This window comes from Zosterops lateralis, assembly GCF_965231275.1.
Source record: "Zosterops lateralis genome assembly, chromosome: Z".
Taxonomy (NCBI): domain Eukaryota; kingdom Metazoa; phylum Chordata; class Aves; order Passeriformes; family Zosteropidae; genus Zosterops; species Zosterops lateralis.
Genome location: NC_139800.1, coordinates 13,295,742 through 13,305,878, shown reverse-complemented (window position 1 = coordinate 13,305,878; position 10,137 = coordinate 13,295,742).

Genomic DNA, 10,137 nt, shown 5'->3' with positions numbered 1-10,137 from the left:
AGAACCGAAGGGATGGGTGAGGTTCATCCTGCTACCAAGTCATACCCTTCACTGTCGTGGTGCCAGGGCTGGCCAAGGCAGAGAGACACTGACACCTCTACAGTCCACGATTCTCTGATCTCGCGGGGAAGATTTGCAGACACACTTAGCCATGTATCCCCGGTGTGCTAGATTTCATAAAATCTAAGATTATCTCAGCACCTTAGAGACACTTTTGTAAAGATAAGAAATCAGTGCATTCAGATGGAGAGAGTGCTGCTTACTGCCAGCTGGTCACCTGCCAGGTTTGACACATCTCATTCTTGCAAGGCATCCACACTGTAAACTCTTGCTACCTGTGTGAAACACTCCAATACCAACTGCATCACAAAGGTGAGAGCTTTCTAAGAGCATTGGATGATATCCACTCCTCTACCTAGGATTATCTTTGCTATTACACTGTAAATATATTCTGGCTATGAGTAGCATGAACCTCTCCTGATGTGGCTTCTGTGTTACGAGCAAGATTTTTCTCTGTGCATCCTCTAAAGCACAGAATGTAAGCCAAATGTTTCAGAAGCATATTCATTGCTTCACATTGAGAATTGTCACAGTAAAGTAATAAATACAGTCAGGCTGATATAATAGCTATTCTAAAGGGTTCCATTGTGCTATCAATCAAATACAGATGGACCAATTAATATTATGCAAATTCAATACCTAGCCAGAAAATTTTCTAGGAGCTAGGGTCACAACAGAAAGTGCTTCCCAGAAAATAAAGGATAATTAGGCTAAAAAAGTTTAAAATCTCCCAAGGAAAAAATGTAAATATCAATTTAAAATGCAGTTTCATTCCAAGCTCTAAAAGATTTTTTTTTTTTAGTAAAAATATTTGGGACTCCTAATGAGCCTAGTAAAGACACGTATTTTGTTGGACATTGTAAAGAAATTGTTTGATGTGAAGAAAAAAAAAAAAAAAAAAAAAAAAAAAAAAACAACCAGGAAGGAGGTCCAATACAGTCATACAACTACACAGTTTAAAAATTCTAGTATAATTCAGGATTCATGTACCTTTTTCAGATCTTAATAAAACCTAGAAATCTCCATTATGATATCTTCCTTGGCTGTTATCAAATTCTGTACATACTACCTCTTAAGTTTAACTAAAAACATGGCATGAAAAGTAAACTTCTTCCTCCAAGGTAAGTTGAACACTGGATGCATACAGTAGGTCTTCAGATGAACGAATAATTCTGGGCTCCTTTATAGCACTAGTGAAGAGAAACTCATTTTAGACATAATTCACCTTGGCCACCTTAGGAAGCAATTTAAATCCAAAACTTGTCTCTTTTTACTCTATCATTTATTGCTATCAATACAGGGTCATTAGCTCAAACCATGCAAAAATGAGATAATTTCCATCAACTACACTGGGACTAGCTCTATAGGTTAGAGGATTGTCTTGTGGGTCTAATCCCTGTATTCACACTCCCAACCCATTCAACTTATGAGTTGGATTTGATGATCCTTCCAGCTCAGACTGTTCTGTGAATCTGTGTCACCAGAGGTTCAAAATAATTATATCAGGCCTTGAAAAAACACATCTTAAAATAAAAAGCATTAAGTATTTACTCATGGATTTACTTTCTATTATCTAGAAAATATTCCTTAAGTCTCTTGACCTGATTTCCGCAGGTGCTTGTTTGTTCAGCTAGCTCTGACATGTAGGAATAACAGCCACTGGATCACAGAATGATAGAATAGTTTGAGTTGTAAAGGATTGTAAAGATCTTATCATTCCAACTCCCCTTCCAGGCAGAGACACTTCCCTCCTCCTAAACCGTGTTGCTCAAAGCCCCACCCAGTGGGGCCTTGAACGCTCCAGGGGTGAGGCATCCACAAATTCTCTGGGCAACCAGTTCCAGCATCTCACCACCTTCCCAGTAAAGAATTTCTTCCTAAAAATAATCTGAATCTTTCATCTTTCAGTTTAAAGCTGTTGCCCCTTGTTCTATAAATTTCCTAAACAGGAAATTTATGTTGAAAAATCAAAATATATTGATATATCAAAAATCTCTCCATGAAACAAAAACTAGAAATAAACCATCTTCATGAGTACAGCATTATAAATACAAACCATATCTGATATTATCAGATGGAAGTCTTAGCATCTGCCCCAGTAACAAGAAGGAGGAACTTGCCCCAGAGTGGCTCACAGGCCACTTAATCTACTCACCAGTGGGTCCCCCTTGACACCTGCTAGTGATCCCACACTCACTTGCCCCAGTTGCTGGCCCCATGGACACACAAGCCCAATGACCAGGGCTCTGGCTCCAGCTGCTCGTGCTCAGATCCCCATTCACACAAACACACGAACACACACAGAGTAAATTGAAATGGCATCACGTGCCTCTGGTGATGCTAAAGCACTGACAAATAGCAAAACTTTGCATAGACTGTTCAAATCTAGACACTAAAATACCTAAATGCACTGTGTTAGTAAAACACTACAAGTGAGGAACAGGTGGCTGGAATTGCCTTTTTAATGTGTTTAATTCCAAGCAGATGGAATGTTAGATGCATAAAAAGGTGAGTTACTTAAAATGAATTATTATTTGGCCATATCTAATCACGGCCTGCTGAATTCAACACAGGCTATTATTATCATCTTTACAACTGGTAATACTGTGGCTACTCTACCAAATGAACAAGATATTCAAGCCTGCCACAAGAGCTGTAAGAACCTGGCCCTTGATATCAGTGAGCATCAGCACCACAGGTAGGCTGACTGCCCTTTCCCTGCCTTTCCTGCAAATCCACATTCTTCTTTTGCTGCTCAGCACAACAATAAAAACAATCTGTTTACAAAGTGTAACAAGCCCTTTTGAGATATTCATGCAGAGTGGTGATAAAACTACTTGAGAAAGAAGAGTAAGACAAGCTCAGTAATTTGCTTGATTTATTTTTTTAAGTAGGGCCTGTTTCTCTATGGTGCATCAAGGAAACAGAAATCTTATTCCCTGTGAAAATGTTTCAATAAAACAGCCTATTTGTTCTGTGTATGTCTCACCCTGCAGCACAGGAAAGGAAAGATTTTTGGATGTGTAGACCTCAGTATTGCAATCACACAAAGAGCCTCTGAAAATTATGTGACCTTGCCCTTCACTTCCCTCCACTGCAGCAAATATTCCCAAAACAACACACCACAGCTGCTCTAAGGTGTGCTCAGCTGCTTGACCAAGTGTCCCTCTAGAAATGGTAATGAAAACAGCCAGTAATGCATGCTGCAAACACTAAATTCAAGAAAGAAGCAGCCACAAGGTCCTGCCTATGCCAGTATTGGGCTGAGCTGTGTCTTTCCTTTGGGAATCCGCCAGTTACATTCCACAGTCTTAGGAGAAGAGAGAGATTCTAATAAAACACTTTAGTCTCTTTCTCAATCAGTTTTATAAACTGCCTCCTTGAAGGATTTTGAAAATGTATACACTCAATCTGGCTACATGCCAAGAGTGGGTGGATTCCCAGCTAGACTCTTCAGGGCTATAATCATTCAAGCTATTCCAAATAACCATAATGCTGCTCTTGAATTTTCATCTATGGTCATGAAATTGCTTTTCTTTGCACAGGTTTGTAAAGCACACAAGGGCCAACATCCTTCTTAATGCTTTGTCCTTCTAAGTAGAGTAATCCCCTTCTATTGTCCCTTTTAATGCTTTCTTCTGGCATTAGCAATATGCAAATATTGGGCTGAAGATTACTGTGTTCTATTTTTGCTGGCTATTTTCCTGAGAAAAGTATTCTATTTATGGCACATGTTGACACAGCTGATTCCAATTTTCCTTCCAGGGGAAACCTGCCATACTGCTGCATGTAAAAGCAATCATGCCAGGGCTTTGTTTCAGAGAGCACCCCAGCTTATGGGCCCTCTCTGCTGTCTGGGGAGGCAATCCTTGTTTCATTTGCCAGTTTGTCCTCAGCTTTCTCAGCAGATGTCCCCAGAACCATCCCTGGGGTCATGGCCAAGGACAATACTGAGAGAGAGACAATGCCTCTCCAGCTTAAGGACTGGTTCTCCACCCACTATTCTGGAATAGGAGTGTCCACACATGGAGTTAATCAGGCGTAAGTCCCTACACAGACAAACCATTATTTAACACACTCCTCTGAAGGGTGCTAAAGCTTCTAACCACATCCTGGGTACTAGATGTTGATCACAGAATCCCTCAGCACTGTGCCTTTGTGCTGCAATCTATACCTGAGCCTTCAATCTTTGCAAAAATCAAAGAGTCCATACCTGCAGTTCTGCTAATAACTTCTTAATTAAGAATTTTTACAATGATTATAAATGTGATAGCTGTCATAATTCACCTACACACTTTAAAAGCCTTTGAAAATAACTAATTCTTCTCCACAGTACTACTGTAAAGCAAGTTATTAAAATGTCTCATAGTGTAAATGTTTCACACCTACATCCAACATCCAATAATTGCATGTGTACATCAGGAAAATCTGCATTATTTTTCTCTGAATAGCTGAGGTGACACAACACTGAGCAACTGAGCTGCCTTTTTTTTTTTTTTTTTTTTTTTTTTTTTTTTTTTTTTTTGTGGGAAGCAATTGGGAAAATGATTCAATGTGATGACCCTCTGAATTCCTGTGGGACTCCGTGTTGAAAGCATACTTTTTTCTACTTTCCCATTTTTGGACAAAATTAAAGGCAAAGATCCAGGTTCAATTTCCAGTTACTGCTGTGTAAAACTGGAATAGCCCCACCAAAACCATGGGTATTAAACTAGATTTATGCTACTTTGAGAGCAGACTTAGGAGACAGCAGACTTTGTGGTCAGTGCTTGACTATAAAGCTTTTTGACTAGAGGCTTTTGTAATCACGTTCCCCAGAATTCTTTCCAAATGAACTTCAGAAGTCACTTTGACAATGCTGCATTTTTCTTTAAAAAAAATCTTCAATTTGATTAGTAAGCAAATGCACTTGTAATCTTACAAGTACGAAGTAGAATAAAACTAGAGTAAGGAACCAGCAAGTCTGAGTTGCTTTCATTTACCCCCTTGTATTTACTTAGGGTTGTAATTGGATGGTCCCAGTTTCTTTGGTGAGGCAAAAGCTGGACAAAAGGCTGAGTGGAAGAGGGGAGATAATGGGTTGTACTGTACAGGCTGGGTGTCTGTCACCCATTTGACTGACCAGAATGGAGAACATCATGTACATCATCATTTACTGTGTTTGCAGACCAGCTATAGGAAAAGCAGTAATTAATGTTGTTTTGGGATGATAAATCATCCAACTGTACACCAGTGTGCATTAATCACCTACCCACAGTCACAGGGCTGTAGACGCAATGTCTATTTGTGTGTTCTTATGCCTTTGCACCAGCAAGAGCTGTATTCAGTAGCAAACTGCTCCTCTCCCAGGTGCTGGCAGAGGAAATATCATGCTGCCTAAGGATAAAAGCATCCCAAGGACTGTAGCCCAGCTGCTGATGCTCATCACAAAGTGCTCCATGTATGTTCTATTGGAGCATTGTACAGCAACTGTCACAGTGGAAGGAGCTGGATGTGTTATTGTTTTATTTTTTGTGGTCTTCAGACAGAATAGGATAGGAAAATGGTGAATCCCATTTGGGTTTTTAAACCTCACAAGTAAGAACCCAGCTGCAGGTTTGATTTCTACTGCTGTGACAGTCAGAATTCCTCACATTTTTGAGCTGTCAAAAGCACTCCAGAGTTTATTTATACATTCCTTTCATTATTGCCCCCTCTCTCACACACAAGTACTCCCAGATCCTGTGAGGCTATCTTTAAACTTGCAGGCAGTTTGGATACTTACTGGGAATCACCAGTTACATTAATTTTAATCTCAAGTCTAAAAAAAACCCCAACAAAACACTGTGAACCAAACTTTAGCATATCATAAGGTATGAAAAATCTGTGAATATCTGTACAGTCTGGAGACTTGTGACTTTTAAAAGCTTGAGATGTGAAACATAAGCTTTTTCTGAAAGTTTCACTGTTATCCCAGTCAGTATCCCACTATGCAGTACCATCCTGCCAGTGGAAATGCCAGAAGATGAATAAATTATGGGAAAGATTGGAGAATATCTCCAAGGTGGAAAATGTTCTATTGAACATGCATCACAATGTCCACACCAGCCCCAGTATTTAGGAGTGGAGGAAAAGGGCAGTAATGTCTATTGTGAAATATCTTATTGTGAAATATCCGTCTTTATTCAGCAATCACTTCTACTCCTGGGTAACAAACACCTTTTCAAAGGTGCAGAGCAAACCAGATATTGAGCTGTGCAACTAGACAGAGCTGAGTCAACTTTTGCATGTTTATATAATTTAAATTTGAGTAAGTCCTTTATTCTCCATATATTCTAGCTGAGGTACTATATTTGAGTCCTGATGTGGGTTTTTCTAGCCAACATTCAAAAATTAACATGTTCAGGGTGTATTTTCAGGGTGACATATGACTAAGTGATTATATTTAATTGTCTGTGCTTAAAATCTACTTTTTAAAGAGCACTGAGCATATCATCATCATCATGAGGATGATATCCACATCCAAGCTTCTTTGGAGCCTATTCTATATTAAGGACATTGTCTTAGATTCTTGCTTCACTGCCAGGCTCCATCCAGCTCACATCTCCCCGGTGGGAACAGCTAATTTCTACATGTATTTTAATCTGAAGTGTTGATGTACGGCCTCATAATTTTAAATTCTTTGCTGTGAACTCAGTTTATTTCACCATTTATTTTTCCTCACTGGGGAAATCTACACTCACATGCAACATCCGTCACCTATTGACTTCTTGGGAACAAAGACTGATGTCATTACAGTTTCCACCCAAGTGTCAAGCTGCCAGCCTACTTGTGCCTGTGTCCTACCCACACCTCATTTTCTTTTTTATGAGAGTGATCTGTTCTGTACCTCACTGGAGGAAGTGGGATAAATCCTTTGCCTAGACCTAACACAGCTACAGCCTGTGCAATTCTTTCCCAGAGACTGGCTGCCAGGACAGCTCCTCAGAGAAGGCCATGGCCCCAGCTAGTATGAAACAGTGTGTTCCTTCAGGCAAGGTGAGTGTGAAGCATCCTACTGCAGCTGATTTATGCTCATTGCTGATGGCAGATTGGCAGGAAACTGGCTGAATGATAAAGCCTGAATTAAAAAAAAAAAAAAAAAAAAAAAAAAAAAAAAAAAAAGTAATTAAAAGGAGATAGTTAAGTCCATCAGCCACTTCAGTTTTGCTTGCAAGGCAAGAAGCTCCTTCAAACCCTCATTAGGATACAGTTCTAAGTGTTTGTTCTTGCTACAGAAGCAAATCTGTGTGCTACAAGTGCTGCAAGTCTGTGTTTTACTCTTGTCTGGGATTGCCCTGACCCAGGTGCAGCACCTTGGGTTTTTTTAAACCGAATGAGCTTCCCATAAGCCTACTTCTTGAGCTTGTCCAGGTCCCTCTGGCTGGTATCCCATCTTTCAGGTGTGTCAAGAGCACCTCCCAGTCTTAGGTCATATGCAAACTTGCTTGAGGATGCACTTTGTCTATGTCATTGATAAAGATGTTAAATAACTCTGGTCCCAGTACAGACTCCTGAGAGCACCACTTGTCACTGACTGAAACTCTGAGTCCTTGACCACGACCCTCTAGATGTGACTGCACAGCCAATTTCTTATCCAAAGAACATTCCACACATGGAATCCATCTCTCTCCAATTTAGAGAGTAGGATGCTGTGAGGGACCATGTCAAAGGCTTTACAGAAATTCTGGACATCCACAGCCCTTCCCTTGTCCACTGATGCAGTCACTCCACCACAGAAGGCCACTGGCTTAGTCAGGCAGGACTTACCCTTGGTGAAGCTGTGCTGGTGTCTCAAATCACCTTCTTGTCTTCCATGTGCCCTAGCACGGCTTCTGGGAGGAGCTGTTCCGTGATATACCCAGGGACAGAAGTGAGGCTGACAAGTCAGTAACTCCCACTGACTCAAGAGGTGTGGAAAGAGATATTACCCTTGAAGAGTGAGACAAAATGTTGTTAAGTACCTCAGCCTTCTTCTCATCTGTCATTACAAGTTTCCCAGCCTTGTTTATTGGGGTGGTATATCTTCTTTGTCCTTTGTCCTTCATTTTCCGGTTAACACACTCATAGAATCCCTTTTTGGTGTTCTTTGTATCACTTGCCAGCTTCAGCTTCATCTTGGCCTTTCTCACCCTGTCCCTACACAACTGAACTTCATTTACTTCTTATTTACTTATTTCCCTTTAGTATTTCCAGCAGGTCCCTGCTCAGCCATGCTGGTCTCTTGCCTTCCTTGCCCAGATTCTTGCTCCTGGGGTTTGTTAAGCACACTGTGGAAGACTTCCTTAAAGAGTTGTTCCACTTCTTTGGCCCTAAGGGCAGTGTCCCAGGGAAACCCTTCACTATTTCCTTGAAGAGCTAGAAATTTTCTTAGGTGAAGTTCTGAGTCCTAACTTTGTTCCTTACCTGATCCATATCCCTCAGGAGTGCAGATTCCAGCAGTGCATGATCACTGCAGCCCAGCCTGCCTCCAATCTTGTCTTTTGGCATCTATGGTGATTTAAATTTTGATAGTACTTTCTGAAATCATAGGTTTGTTTTCTTTCCTTTCCTGGTCAAATTTCCAGTTAGACAGCATGCTGCCAGCTTTACTTTATGTGCAGTTTTCTACAGATTGGAATCTTTTCCTTCATTTCTGCTTCTCCCAGACTGAACCAGTTCCAGTACTTGCTCAGTACCATCTCAGAGCTGTTTTGAGGATGACAGTAATCACACTGCAGTCTAACTTGCAACTTTTTATTCTGCAGTGGTGGTACAACTTCAATACAAGCCAAACCTTCTCTCATATTGGCCCCTCAGGTGCCTTCATATATCTTGTTCACCTCCAACAAAACTTTCTGCACCACTGATTATTAGAATATTTTATTGTGGTTGTCCTTATTGCATCCAAAACTCGAAGGCAGGGCACACAATTGCAAATAAAGGGAATTACGATGTTGGGCAGGTCAGTAGAGAGGGAGTTGAATAAGTGTGTGATCTTGCAAAGCCACTTGCTGAGCTGAAAGTGGCCCTGTTGAGCCAGAGCAAGATGGTCTTGGAATAAAGAAGCATATTTCCTCTCATGTTCCTAACTTGAGATGGTTTCTTCAGTATCGAAGTGTTCGTATTTGAAGATTTTAGAGCTGAGTTCACATCCCACCCCTTAACTGGCCCCAGGCCCACAGAGGCAGCTTAACATCCTTCTAGCACATCATAAATGGGTCTCACACTCCAAGAAATGTCCCAGGGTCTCATCAGCTTGGCCTGAAGTTTACAGACTCCATGACTGATTATGAAGTGGTTCTGCTGCTCAAATTATGTTGCAGTCTGAGGGATGCTGATCCTGTCAAAAGCTAATTATAATTCTCTGAAGTTCACAAAGGAAATGGAGTTTTACAAAATGATAGTTTGTAGATGCTACTTGTGGAATATTATCAACAGACATCAACTATTACATCATTACAAGCTTCTACCACAATGTCCAGATTTCATGTTTTCATGTTTTTGCTTACAGACACTCAACAGTGACCTTTTCCCATTACTTTTTTGGTGCTTGCCATTTTTCTGCTGCTATTATCCTTCCTGTTTTCTCTTGAGGCATTAGGTTATCTACACTTGACTTCATATTATTTCCTCCCTATTCACTCCATGCTTATCTTAGTTGTTTTTTCCTTCCTCTTACTTTTTCTACCAACTTCCTATGTATATCTATATATTCCTGGGTTTTTTCCACACTTCAGGGAGTTGCCTCCTCAGAAACCTCTCATATTTGGACATTGTGATGTGAGTGTGGTTCATTGAAAACATTCAGAAACAAGAACATTTTCAGCCTCAAAAACAATGTTCTTATTTGATTATTTACAACCACGACATTTGCCCCCACTTTGACCATATTTTAACCTAAAACAGAAGATCAGGTCCCTGACTCAGTGCAGCACATGGGAAGCAGCAGGGCAAGAGGAAAGCAAAGTCATCAGGAGGGGTGGCAGTGTCTCTCTGGCCAGGTCTAAGCCAGCAGGGGCAGCTGAGGCCAGTCTAAACTGATGATGAGACCAAGGGTCTGCTAAAGGTGACCTTTTT